Genomic DNA, 14,878 nt, shown 5'->3' on the forward strand with positions numbered 1-14,878 from the left:
TTACATAATAATATGGGTCTTAAGTCTTCTCATGTTTGTGCTGAGGTCTACTGTTACATGGAGGGTGACAGTGGTAATGTATTCCTGATCATGCCTCTATCATGGGATCTCTTTGAGATTTCAGGCTTTGTAGCTTCACGCACACACATGAAATATGGTTTCAGTCATCCCGCGTAGAGCTCCTGGGTTACATGATACAGAAACATAGGAGGGATTGTGTGTTCTCAGAAGGAGATACTGCAATGCTCTCACAGTATGATCTCTTGGGAGTGTTCGTCTTGGCTAATGCAAGCTAATAAGGATGTTAACAAGCCCCCACAGACACACAAACCTGTTTGAAGGTGGTGTTTGTATTGTGTTAATTGTTGAATTGTATGACTATTTGAGTCCTCAAGGAAAGACTAATGGTGCAAATATTGATCCTTCTGAAGGTTTGTCTCATGTTTTGATTAAGGGGGAAAAACAGTGACGAGCCAATGGATCAGTGGAAGCTGATATGTGCACAACATAGCAAGTCTGTTTCACACAAACATAACATACAATTACATAAAATGGAATCTTATTGTTGTATGTTTGTTTTATAACCAACTTTTGTTTACATTGATGTTGGTGAAATCAAGCAATTTCAAACATGTAAATAACTGTAGTTTGAATTTGTTGCAATGGCCTTTCTGTTTAGTGTTTTCTCTCTACATTCTACTGTTCTCTCATTGCTAACATTATTAAAACACAAAAATAAATCTGTTAAGTATTAGAAACTCTGTTTTTCTTGTTGTTGTTTTTTTTCAGCTTTTCTTGTTATGAAGTTGCTGCTTTTATTGGTTTCCACATTTTATTCTAAGGCTTTTATTTGTGTGTCTCAAAAAATGTAACTGATAATGAGTCACTGAATGAAACCACAAATGCTATCAGAAACTTTACATCATTCACTCGTTAGTCTTTATCGCTGCATCATCTTCTACAAACTACTCCAGCTTTCTAATTTGTATATTTATTTTTAAGTTCAGTCTAAAAGCGGAGGGGTTCTTTTTAGGTGAAGTAAATGGGCCAAGTCAACTCATCAGATTGAAAGCTCGGCGGTGGTTATGTGCAAGTCCTGTGACTGTAGTGTACAGGTACATTTTGAATTGGTCAAAACTGACGAAAACGGCTATTTTGGTGGTAAAAGCTGCAGGCTCCTGAGCTGGAGCCTTCAAGGCTAATTGTGACTTGCAGACTTTGATCGATGTCACATGGGATTCACTCACTGCTGCAATTAGGACTCAAACCTGATGTGCCACCAGAGGGAAGAAAAATGTTAAACTATCATAAACTTTGATTATTCGAACTTAATATCTCCTGCGATCATTTAATAGGGTCTTTATATGATGTCAGCATAATACCAATGTTTACGTTTCACTACTATTTACTTTCTCCTAAAGAAGAACCATGCAGTTCCCACACAGAATAAAAATAGTCTCGCGAGGTAAAATCACTTCTGAAAAGCTGATGGATATTGATGAAAACAATCCCACACACGTACACATACCCATCGATACACCTTTTATCCCAGTTCATCTAACTTAGTTCGCAGGGTGCAGAAGTTGGTTTGAGCTTAGCAAACACACCAACACATCAACACACATACACATACACATACACATACACATACACATACACATACACTCTAAGGGCAACTTATAATCACCATATTGTGTGAAGAAAACCATTATTTACACAAAGAATTCTAGAAGTCTGGATGCAAATGTATTGCAATACATAATTAATTGCATGCAAAGATGTAATGAATTAAATGTCTTCTGACTCATCCATCTTTAATGCATCGTTGAGCTTTCATCTTGTGCCATTCTGTGGTTTTGAAGCAACACCTTAATAAAAGTGATGGTGCTACTGTTTTGATAAACGTATTCAAAACAAAGGCTGCCAAGCTATTTTTAGTACTGATAGATAGTATTTTGCCCTCTGGTGAGTGAAGCTGCCTTTTTATGAAAGGACCTTCAAACTCCTCAAAAGATGATTCCAACTTTGATTTGAAAAAGGCAACATTTAGTAAATGATACTTAAAAAAAAAAACATGAATCCATTCAGTTTTATGCTAGGATTTTGCCTTACATTTTTATTTATATCCTTAGACAAATGCGGATGCTACCTGGGTGAAACTAAAATAGCTCTGGATCTTGCATCTGCTACTTACTAAACCAAACCATCACCATTAAAAAAAAAATATAGAGAGATTTTAGTATCTTCTTTTTAAGCAATTTTCAAGAAGATTATGGCCCCTGCTGGATTTATTTTTCTGGCGGGCCAGTTTTGGTCCACGGGCCATATGCTTGCCACTGCTGTTCTATATATATTTGTCTGCAGTCAGCGCAAGAGTGCTTATTAGAAAAATGGGCAAAAAATGATCAAATGGGTTTCTATGACGACTCCAAGTCAGCAGTCTCTTAACAAATCAAAACATGATTAATCTCTCCCATAAAGCTTGTGAAATGGAGCCGCCTTTTTATGAATGGACCTTCAAACTCCTCAAGAGATGATTAATCAATGTCTGCTGGAGACAGAAAAGAAAAATAATTATTTTTTTCTTCTTTCCAAGAGAAGAAAGAGTGTGACTTTTGTCAGTTTTGACTCTGAGTTTCCCCGTGGAACTGCAGATTGCAACCAAGGTTTGTTATTGTCATCTGCTTTTGTATTCATCATCATTGCTTAACACACATACTGTCAAATACATTTGTAAAATACAATATAAACCTTTTTGCCTCATCAACTTAAAGTAAATACACAGAAAAGGACTGATTATGGAGCAGATTAGTTGTTTTGCTCTTTCGTTACATATATGCATCCTTAATCACTATTTTGTGAATACATTTGTTGTAACCACAAAATTAAACTACTTGTACGACTGGAACAGAATATAAATGGTGAATCATCACGTGTTCCCAGACAAGCGCTACCCCACTGGACTGGACAGTCCCAAACCGGTTCGTGAAGCGACGTGAAATTTAAATGTGGAATTTCACTTTCAAAATAGCTCGGTGCATTAAGGAATAGCAAACTGCTCCTATGAAAGTTTCATTCCAGCCTGCTGACGGTAATCCCTTTCTCATCACTGCTTTGAACACTTTTGGTGCAGTTAAAAGAGGAGCAATCGATAATGAACTGAATCTGGCCACATTAGAGCCCCCATCTGGGATATGACTGTTCTCTCCCCCCCATAAATCCATAACATCACGGGTGAAATGCAGTGACAGAGCTAAAGAGAGAACATGTTCTCGGTGCACAAAGCCTTTTAAAAAAAAAAGAAAGAAAACAATACGGCACTCTCCTCCATTTAGGAATCTATTGGTTTACTTCCACTGAGCCCACCATTATTCCTCCGTCAATGTCATTCAGAGGTGTCATCTCAATGTGGAACTGTCTCTGGATAATGACTGAAATTTAACCACATTTCCCCCACTTCTCAAATGCTACCATGTAAATTAACTTAATAATATAACATTATAACACATAAAGCATGCTCTCCTTTCCAGTGTTAATTTGTCTTCTGCCTTGGCTTCCCCCTTTTGTTCAGTCCGGTCACGTGTGCCCTATTCCCTCACCTGTTTCGTACAGGGTCATATTCCACCTCAGTTAATTGAGTAATTAAATATTTTTATATCAATGCTTATGCGGGAGGGGACAGCCATATAAATACTGTAATAACAGGGCAGACGTTCGACTATGAAGGTCAAGCTTGTAGCACAGACTTGTGTCTGCCTCTTAAATATTTCATTACTTCAAAATGAAAAATAGTACATCCAATTCAAACGTGCCTGCAAGTCATTCGGAGGAGCTTTCAGATGTTTACAATCTAACCAGGGTTGAGTTATTCCATTGTTTTCTTTTCTTTTTCATTTTTTTTCATCACTTTGAGATCATTGTGTTATTTGTGTGCCTATGTGATTGTGCAAAGAAAGATTTTATGCATCATTAGTAATGGATGGAACTGCATTAATGTTTGTCTGGTTTTGCACAGAAAATATTATGCTTTACAGAGAGGGTGCAAAGAGAATTAAAATATAGGATAGTTCAACCCAGAACAATTTTCCAATCATTTTAAATAAAGCGAATGGTTTCACACAATAAAAATCCATAATGTCCCATATTACAGGTGATTCCAGTTTAGCAGTGTGTAACGTACCATCTGCAAAAACCTTCATCTTTTCACTATGACCAATGTATACATACAATAGTTGCAGAGGCTTACAGGATTAGCTATGGACAGTTCACAAAGGAAACATGTTTACTCCTAATATGAGGATTCTTCTTTGATCATTTTAGCCAACTGCACTCGACAACACTGTACAACATTATAACGGGCACTTAAACTCATCCTGACACGGTACAGCACCTCTTTAGCTCTCATGACAACAGCAACATAGAGATCAGCAATGCAGTGGTGAAAGCAGTGAAAGCAAGCTGCCATATTGTTTGTGAAGTAACATCACCATCAAAGCTGAGGAGGTGAGTATATAAAAGCAGGCATGAAGGCTGCTCAATATCACAAATAGAGGACTTTGACTTGTTTTTGTGACATTTCACTGTTCTGTGGCATATTTTTGGTTAATATTAGAATATTGAAATAAATACTTTTTGCAACAACAGACAACACTATTGTTAATGCATATACTATTTACAGTTATCCCACTGATCCAAACACTTTCCAACTGTTGTTGTATTAAACAAACTTGAGCAGCACCGTCTGGATATTAACATGATTTTCAAGCAGGAACATGAATTAACAAAGTCGCAACAAAAAAAAAGAAGTACATCATTTTGATTTTTTTTTTGGCAGATAACAAACAACATCAGCAACACATCTCATTGATGAGGACGGGAAAGGCTCAGAGGCAATGCTAGCTGCCAATCAGACTGCTCCAAGGATCTCCAGTTCATGAAGATATTGAAGGACTCTGCCGAGGTGTGGCCACATCACTAAAGGAAATACTGGTCGATCCCCAAATTCATTTGGATTTATTCTCAGGGGATCAGAAATGTCTGCAAGAAACTGTTACTAATCCATCTTTTTCCAGTGGAGATGTTTTACCAGACTCAATCCATCTAGTAATGGTTTAGTGTGACCCCAGTAGTGGACTGACCAATCATTAGATTTACGGAGCAATATGGTCGTCCATGAACCATGAAGCTACAGTAACAAGGATTCAAAATAAAAGCTGAGTGTGTGCAAACATACGGCGTCATTGTGACAAACACATGAATCCCCTCTGAGCTCCTGCTGCGATAAAGGCCTCCTGGATTTAATAAACAGCAAACAAATTAATTAATAGATGATTAAAGACTAGGCCCTGCCTTGACCTCTGCGTATCCGCTGACAAGTATGCTGAGGATAACCTGGGATAGCATTAACATTGATCCAGCTGCAGCCTTCTTCCTCACAGGGTGCCAGACCCCCGCTGTCCAATCTCTATCGCCAAGCTCACCTCTGTGCCATTTGATCGTCCAAAAGAGTAAAGACTCCAATGTTAAACATTAATCCCACAGGCCGGGTCTCATTTGACTAATCAGCAGTTACGGGACCCAAGGATGCCGTTGCCTGAGTGGCAAATGCCAATATCCACTCTGTAGGCGGGGGCAAAAGGGAGGGGGTGGCTGTGGATCAACAGGCCAATATAGAAGAACTGATCCATCATTTTGTCAGCCATTGTCCAGAGGGCGAACCGTGTTTTTCCAATGAGAAGCAGCAATAAACAGCGGTGGGGAGGGTCAACGAGCTACACCTCCTCAATGAATGCATGACCATGCTAACAACTGCCACTTACAGCTTTTAATTACAGCAGAGAAGGAGGCGGATGAGAGGCTGGATGTGTGCAGCTCTTAGCATTGGTGATACCACTGCACAAAAATGCTGTTGTGTCAGTAAATGGTGCTTTACTGGTGGTGTGAATTTTAATAATTTGTTTGGAAAAGCAAAATCAAGCAAAGGTCAGATGCTGCCACCATTGTATCATAACATGCTTGAAAAAACACACTATTAAATCAGACCAGACACATCTGAATGAATGAATGAATTGGATTAAAGACATTGGACCAAAGGTGAACTTATCTTTGAACAGATTGTATACATGTCGAATCCTATTGAATCAAAGTGGCAAAGAAAAACATAATGTGGCCATATTTCAATGCTGCATAAATTATAACCCTCTTTCCTAAAAATGCACTCAATTCCATTCCAGCTTCCCACGCTATACAAGCATAGCATTTACAGGGAGCTTTTAACCGATTGCATTATTTAAAAAGCCACCCCAACGCACAAAAGCAATTTGGTAGAATAGCAGCCGTAAAATATAGCTTTCAGAATTCAGTCGTGGGCACAAATGGTTTGTCTTTCATCACCGCTTTTCCCTGTGACTGCTTCTGTCCTCTTGTCAGACATGGCACCCACCGCCCCCACCCTGTTGCAGAGAGCATCATAAGTGTTACTGCCGCACTCCAATACAATTGATCTCCCCATCAGGTGCTCTTGAACCCTCCAACCCCACCCAATTTAACTGAGCATTTTCTAGGGTACTCTTTGAATTCCCTCATTTGATTTTTAAGCAGTGCCTTTACAGTGAACAGTGTCTGCACAGAGATACCACACGAGCCCAAATTCTCAAAAAGGTCTTTGAGAAGCACAAGTTATATTTTTAAGGATTGGAAGCACCATTCCGCTTTTCTGGGATTCATAATTCAAAGTCGGCTCAAGAAATAAAGAAAAAAAAAAAGAAAAAGGGCATAAATCTCCAGTTAAAGAGGACAAGAGAGAATTTTTGCAGGCATTAACTTATCCACTTACAGGCTGCAGAAAGGAAGGGAACTATGCAGCTAATTAAAATGCTGAAATGGTGTAACCTTCAGAGTTTCTATGTTTAAGCATGGCTTCTTGCTCCGCCAGAAAGTGACAAATTAAATCAAGTCTGAACAGTGACATGCTGAGAGAGACAAGTTCAATATGTATGATTTATCTACTTAGACAAATGAAATCACTGTCAGCTTATTCTTCCGAAAAGGTTTCGATGTCTCCTCCTTGGGAGCAAATGCAATTTGTATCAAATTTGATTTTGTCAAAACTTTTATTCTCCCTTCCCCCCCATCGCCACATGGGGATGGCTTTAAAGGGTGTACTAGTGTGTTTTAGGATAAAAGAACACAGTGACCATTTTTTTTACTGTACAAAACCGGACAGATATTCAAATTGTACATATGAATATATAAAACTTTTTTTTATTATTTAAAAGTAATGTTGAAGTGACCATTGGGTTTCACATAAAATCCCACTTTATTTTACTTACTGAAATGCTTACAGGCTATTATACTCAGATTCATTAGAGGTCATTTTTGTTTCTAAAAGAATAGTTATAAACAAGAGGTTAGGCTGGATGAACAGATCAATACAAGTACAACTTTTCACATTCTCAACAAAAACCTGTTCAGCCATCAGGATATCAACGCAAATAAAATCTATCTCAGTCTACGTGTTATTCTGCTTGTTTTGCCTGACTGACTTGTATCGCCTAAAAATCATGCCAGGAAATTACATGATCACGCACATAGATTGTGACCTCAGTATGTGTAAACTTTGCAGGTGATCAACACATAATGGTCTTGTTTACACCAGGATGGTTTGCTGGAAACTATGGATGTGTGTGTGAAGGAAATGATTAAACATATTATCTGAGCATTACGGCAAGAAAAAACAAATGTGGGAGATACTTGGTCACAAAGTCAAAGCTGTGGAGAAAAGACGAGCAAGAGAAGAGCTTTCGAAAAGACGGCAATGGAAATTTGTTGTAATAAAGTCTGCAAAAAAAAATTAAAGTCTTGCACAACGGCAGCATGAGGCTGAGCTATATGCACCTCTCTTCCAACACATCAAAAGCAGACACAATCATCAACACCACAAACTGTGTGAGATTAATCTATTAGCATTAACTCTTCACCGGCAATGTGGAACGCACACCTGATATTCTATGTTTATCGATGCAAAAGAACTAAATGCATTATGTGTGAAATGTTCTCAATATATTTAGGGATTCCCCTTTGTGAGAAAAGGGCATAAGGACATTCCCCTGACTCATCGCTTTTATAAATTTACCTTGTGGATTAATAACATATTTCTATTCTATTCTACTCTGTCATACCAATGTGTGATTATTATTATTCAACAAACATACATCTGCATGTAGGGTGGATTTATAGGAGTCGTCTTCTGGAGGACAGAGGTGAAACAGGCTGAATTCATTGAGCTCTGGACTCATACAGGTGATGTCCAACTGCATCAGCTTTGGATGAAGGTCAAGATAAGGTCTCAGGTCAGGAATTGAGGTTGCAGTTCGAGTTGCATAACACCAATTGTATGCTTGATCTTGAACACACACACACACAGAAGCTTATGACTACAGGAGAGGCTGCTGCTCCTCAAGTGGAAAAGAAAAATATTCCTGTGATTTACAATATAATTTTCTATTTAGTGAATTAAAACTACGTAATTAGAAAGGTGCTTTAAAACAATGATACCACGGTTAACTGAGAAGGTGTCAGTCGATTTTATTTAATTTAAACATAATAATTGTGTTGCTATGCCTATTGTGCTGCTGATACTGCATTCAAATATTTGCTCATTACTGACAGAATGCATCCAGCTTCACCCTGATGTTTAATGGAGCTGGATCAATCTGATAGCACAAATAAGAGTGTCTGGTAAACTTTGTGTTATCATTTCTCGCCACAGGCAACAGAAGCGAATGTTTAAAAAGCGCTGACAGCGGATGCGTTTTAAGCAGCCAACCCCTTCTAGTATCCAAATGATGCAACTGTCAAATACATTGGTTCCAACCAGCCTCTTTCAAGTATGAGACTTGAAAGCTTCTTGGATCTGGTCGGCAATGTGCACGGTGATACAGCTCTGACTGAAGCAAACGCTCTTTGAAATCTGTAATCTCGGGGTGGTTTGTTGATATCATCCCTGCCGTCACCTATGGATGCTGAGTGCTTAAAATTATTTACTGACCTTTTCCTTACATGTTCCATTATATAAACATTTTTTTCCCCCAGCTGCTCAGAAGACACCTAAAAGAAGGGCTAACAGATGTAATGGCCAAATGTAAGTACATTTCCTATTTACCTCAGCTCAGCCAGCCTATTCAGATGCCCTGGTCCCATCATTTCCTGAATAGTGTCCACAGTGACCAGCACCAGTCTGAATGATAACAATGACAAATGTGCTTATTTTCATTCTGCAATCACATCACCTCCAAATCCATAGTAATTTTCTCCAAAAAGGATATCCACATTAGCTAAGTGAGTGATTTATGAACTTGTCCACACAGCTTTAAATACAGAATCCACAAAGGGGAGGTTAGATAATCCCCATTATATCACTTAGTGGAACCCTTAAGTGATGCGCCCATGCACTTTTCAAAGCAATAATACACCAGATAATGGGTGCTGGGTAAAATTACATGCATACCTTAGTCTCAAGAATAGAAGCCATGAAGTGCTATCTAAATATAGTGTTAGTGGAATAAGTTTTGGTCTTTTTAAAGACATTCAACTGCAATTATATTAATATTTACCAGTATTTTGAACTGAAAGCTGAGGTTTTTATTAAAAAAAAATTAAATGACACAGCAATAAGGGATATGCAAAAACAATAACCGAATTTAAAGTCATCGAAATTCAATCATCTACTAATATATGAGAAAAACACAAACAGGAAAGGGAAGAAAAAAAAATCATAGTCGACTGACTGATTAAAGCTACTGTTCCTTTTATTTTTCATGAGCAGCCTGTCAGAATGTTAAGGCGCGACGAACTGAGGTGAACTTAGGAGGGAAACTACTCTGAAGCAACAGCTTGTTTTTTTTAAAACAATCTTGGCATAAGCAAAAGATTGTGTGCATCAAACCGGCTTCGTACATGACGGAGAACAAGTCACGAAGTAATTATTGATGAAGCACAAGAGAAATATTGAGCATAAGAGGTCTGAAAAAACAGAGACTGAGAACAGATACCATTAGCTGAGAAAACTGTCAGCAGTAGCAAAATACCAGACAAAGAAATGTCATGTATGCTGAAGCATAAATATGACATCTGTGGCTCAGCAGTGTGGCTGAAAAGCCTGGGACCGCCCTGTGGTAGCCGGTGCCAGGAAAATACAGCATCTACATCTACCACCTGTTCATACTCACTCACTCGCATCTGACATCTGAGCATCACAGCTTAAGTTTAGTCACAAAAGGACAATTTCAAAGCAGCTGAGAGGGGCAGCCAAAAAAGGGGCCAAAGGGGAAAATACAGAGATGTCGCCTTAAGAACAACTCTCAAACAAAATTGTATAAATAGTGTTTATAAATAGCTATGGTGGTGGAAATTGAAAGTTATCTTTTCATTCCTTACTCACTGTTTTACTTACATTTTACCTGAGTAAAACTTCCAAAGTGATGTTGACTGAAAGTTGTGTTAAATAATTTTACAGTAACTATACAAAACATGTTCAAATGAAACTATCCTGTATATTATTCATGTTTTTATTCGTTCACTTATTTATTTATGCATATATTTATATAAATATAGGCGGCACTATCCCACATTGTCAAATACTAACAATCAAATAAAGACGTGCAGAATAGCCTCAAACATCCTCATTGACTCTATTAACTGTTCTGATATTTAATCTTGGATAAGTCGTTAGCCACTTTCATTCTGAGGCGACATGAGTAAGCACAAGATATCATCACCTCGTTATTATGAGAAAATGTGTGGAAAGATACGAGCGGTCTGTTTTCCAGGATATTTGTTTTTGCTGTTTAGGTTTTGTGTTATTACCTCCACCAAGGTGGCTGGTGCTATTTGTTTGTTGTTTGTCAAGAGGATTATAGAAAACCCTTCAAGATGGATTTCATTATGTTCGGTAAAACAGACTAACGGACGAAAGAAAAACACTTATTTTCATTTCAAAACAAGGCCCAATCAAATGCAAATTCACAAATTATTTTTTACCTTTGATTTGCATTGTGGGATCAGGTATTTTTTTGCCCTCTTAAAAACACGTAAATAGTGACAGTACAACAACTCCATATCTCAAATTAGATTCAGAAGTCCACGAGGCTTTGCTGAGGCATTCTCTGACACATTTCTCAAAGCTTTTGAGTAACACACAGACATACAATATGTCATGGCTGCAAATTTGCATATCATAGAAGATGTAGACTATTAGTCTTGGTGAGGTCTTCCCATTCCATGTGAACGTCTATCTCCTAATGCATTCATTTGCATGAATGGTTTAAAAAATCAAATAAATGCTTGAATTGCTCTTAATGCTGCTTTAAATATATAGCATGTAAAGCTGCAAAACACGATGATGCACTTCTATTTGTTTAAATATGCCTATTAAATTGTTACTTATAACAGCCTGAGCATTTATGTGAAAAGTTCATCCAAATTTGCTTCACATCTTTTTCCCATTGTGGCCATCTATTCAGGCGCCACAAGGTCTGCTCTGCATTCATACAGTATATTGTTACTCCTAGGTCTCATATGGTGACTTCACCATGTCACTCTATCCTGTACAAGTATTATTTCTTCCATGTTTGTCCATTGAGGATGAGACATTTCTCCCATGTTTTTCCCAGTAGATCTTTTTTTATATAGGAGTTTTTCTTCATTCAGCTCAGGAGTGTAAAACACAGGACAGAGAGATTAAAGCTGGTGATACTGGACTAATAAATAAAGTTTGCGGATGCATATATTTGGATTTCTATATATGTCTCGATGATCCAACTGATTCTGTGTTCACAGTAATGTCCTCAGCATGTCCACTTTGTTGGCACCTACTCTATTATGAGAGGGCTCAGGATAAGAGTTATATTGAGCCGAGGGTTATAAACTGCCAATCTAGCTGTCAGAGGCAGTCAGGACCAGATCTCATCTGTAAGGACCAGCTGGCTAAAGGGGAGGACTCTGCTCTACTGATAAGAGAAATTGTGACCTTAATCCCCTAAATAGAGCTTCTTGTGGCCTCATGAAGTCAAAAGCAGAAGTAGAAGAGCCAGTCTTTTAACATTCCCTGCACTCTCTCAGCGCCGTATCGCTCCTCCGTCGCTTAATTTTTCATGAGGCTTCCTGCTACTAAATGCCTGATAAAAAAGTGATGTCAACAAAACACTTTGAGAAAGCTCCAGGTCTAATCACAATTACTGATATAATTGCTTACCAGTGACTATTTTCAAAACAGACTATCAATGATATCCAGCGTGTCTTAAAGCGTCACTTTGAACAGTGATGCAAGCCGAGATGGGCGTCAGTGAGGAGAGGATCCTTTAAGAAAAATGCCCTCAAGTTAACACTTTGTTCATTGCCAACAGCTAATTATTTGCTTTGGAATAAATCTGCAGAAGAGACACTACATTTTAACATTTTAAACAGATTTTGAATATTAGTATATTTATCCAGTTGCATGGTTTTGTTGTAGTATTTAGACAGACAGACTGGGGGGCCTATAGTTTTACAGCAAAGACATAATCCTGCATCTGGATTAACTTTTTAAAACCACCAGTCATTGACGAGGATGATCACAAAGGCATAAAAATCACAACTTGAATCACTCTGTCTAAAACAGGAACACGTCATTGCTTTTTTTTTAAATACGTACTCGGAGTGAATTCAGATAAACGGACACTTTCAGACAGACAGTGTACACCCCTTCTACTAACATGTTACATCTTGCTGTACCTTCTACATATAGACATTATCTAAGCTTCCAGCAACGTGCTGAAAAAATAATAAGTGTACTCACCATTGTTAATATTTATAATGTATTGCAGTCCGCATGCATGTGTGGTTTCATTACAAAAACATCCAACAGTATTTTTAGTGTTTCTGCTTTCTGTCTCAACAAACATTCTTTTCAAATATTGCAGAGTAAACACAAAACATTACTGCAATGAAAATGCCAAAACGAAGTGTTTTCAATTGGAATGTAGTTGTGTAAATGAGGCCATAGACTTCAACTACTGTGTTAGTAATTTCTTGTGCTGCTTCTTTCCGTGACTCAATACACCCTCTTGTGAGGAGGAAATAGGCGAAACAGGCTGGGGCAAGTTGGACAGTTATACCACAAATCACAAAATAGCCTTTGTAGTGATATCATGACATGTTTTGTCCCTTTATGCTGATATTTTTGTTTTATTTACACTAAACTGAATTGAAATATTACTAAGCCAACATTTTGTGATCATGTGATCCTTTAAAACAAAGATAATCTTCTTTTGCTTTCATTCAGTACAATGGGCCATATAACTATACTAATTGTGATCAGTTTGACTAAGAAACAATCAAATGTTGACTATTGCACATTTCTTTTGACTTCGAGTTAAAGTTTGAACCTTTGCAAAAGATTGTTCACTTTTTTAGTAGCCATCTCTCACAGATCACTCCACAATTCTATAGTGCTCTGCTTGAATCTCTCAAGAGGTATTTTGCACATTTTAGCTGAACCAAATGATACACATCAGAAGTCCCATCATGCACCTGTTATTGTAGAACTGCGAAGACTGCTCTCCATAGTTTGTAAATTCAACCAAGGTACTTTTGATTGCTTAAACTTTAAAAACTCTAAAGAGCGCAACTCTAAAACAATCTCTGAAACAGTCTCCTGGGCTGGAGCCAAATGAGTGCAATGGCTTATTTGCAGATAATTAAACGTATGTGACGACAATTAAGAACAATTAAATGTGCAATGGGCAGGTAGTGGATAATCTGCCTGCTGTGACACCTCGAAAACTCCACTCAGTACTTAGTCCATAATTATGATTTACGTTAGATTAATAATTGCACTAAGCTTCCAATGCGCACTAGGCCAAATGTGTTGTTAGATACTTAGGTGATACTTCATTATCTATTCATTACTCATCATTAAGCATTACAGTACCTCACTTAATACACAGTTTTTCCCTGTTAGCTGTGTAATGAGAAAATATTGTAGCATTTTAACATTTCTCCAGTGTTTCACTCATACAGATTCTACAAACTCTGTAACACCTGGAAACCTGCAAACAAATGTGACATTTTCACCCCGAGGATTTTCACATTGACTATTACTGCTGACAGGTGTAGATTTGTCATGCAAAGTATCTTGGAAAAGTCTCTCCCATATAGTTTGACACAAGAGGTGTAGCCAAGAGGTTCGCTTTCGTCGCCTAAAAGAGACTAGATGCAATACAGAATGCAGACCAGGTCCAGAAACCATCAGAATAATATCAAACTTGCATCCGGAAGAGCTTCAATCAGGCTTTCATGAAGAAAAAGACATTAAAACACAAAACTGGCTGTTCATTTAGTCAGTCAACATAACTGGGAGGACTTTTTTTCAGAATCAATTAAAGGCCAAACAATTCAGCACATAACTATTAAAGCTTACTATAACCAAAGAATACTTCAGTGATAGCTTTGCCAGAGAGGCGAAGTGATTGTACGTTTCAGTTGGATTTCTCCTCTTATGACTTTATTACTGATTATTTGTTTGTCTGTTAAACTGCTCGACTTGCCGATCTTTAACATTCACACATCAGCGCCACAGGCCTGTCAGTGTCATGGCCATTTCAACAGCTTCCTAAAAAGCACTAATAAAAGCTATTATTTACTGAACCTTTTGTGTTTATTTTGCTGGGGGGAAAACAAGTGAATCCAGGTAGAGAAAATGACTATTTGAAGCTCTTGAAATAGATGAGACCCATTAGAGCTGATGGAAAGGTCAAGACTGGCAAGTCAAAGCAGTCATGACGTGTCTGACACAAGTGATGAAGTTCTGTTTTTCTCCACAATGCTCCGTTGTCACAGC

Source organism: Blennius ocellaris (genome assembly GCF_963422515.1).
Source record: "Blennius ocellaris genome assembly, chromosome: 23".
Lineage (NCBI taxonomy): Eukaryota > Metazoa > Chordata > Actinopteri > Blenniiformes > Blenniidae > Blennius > Blennius ocellaris.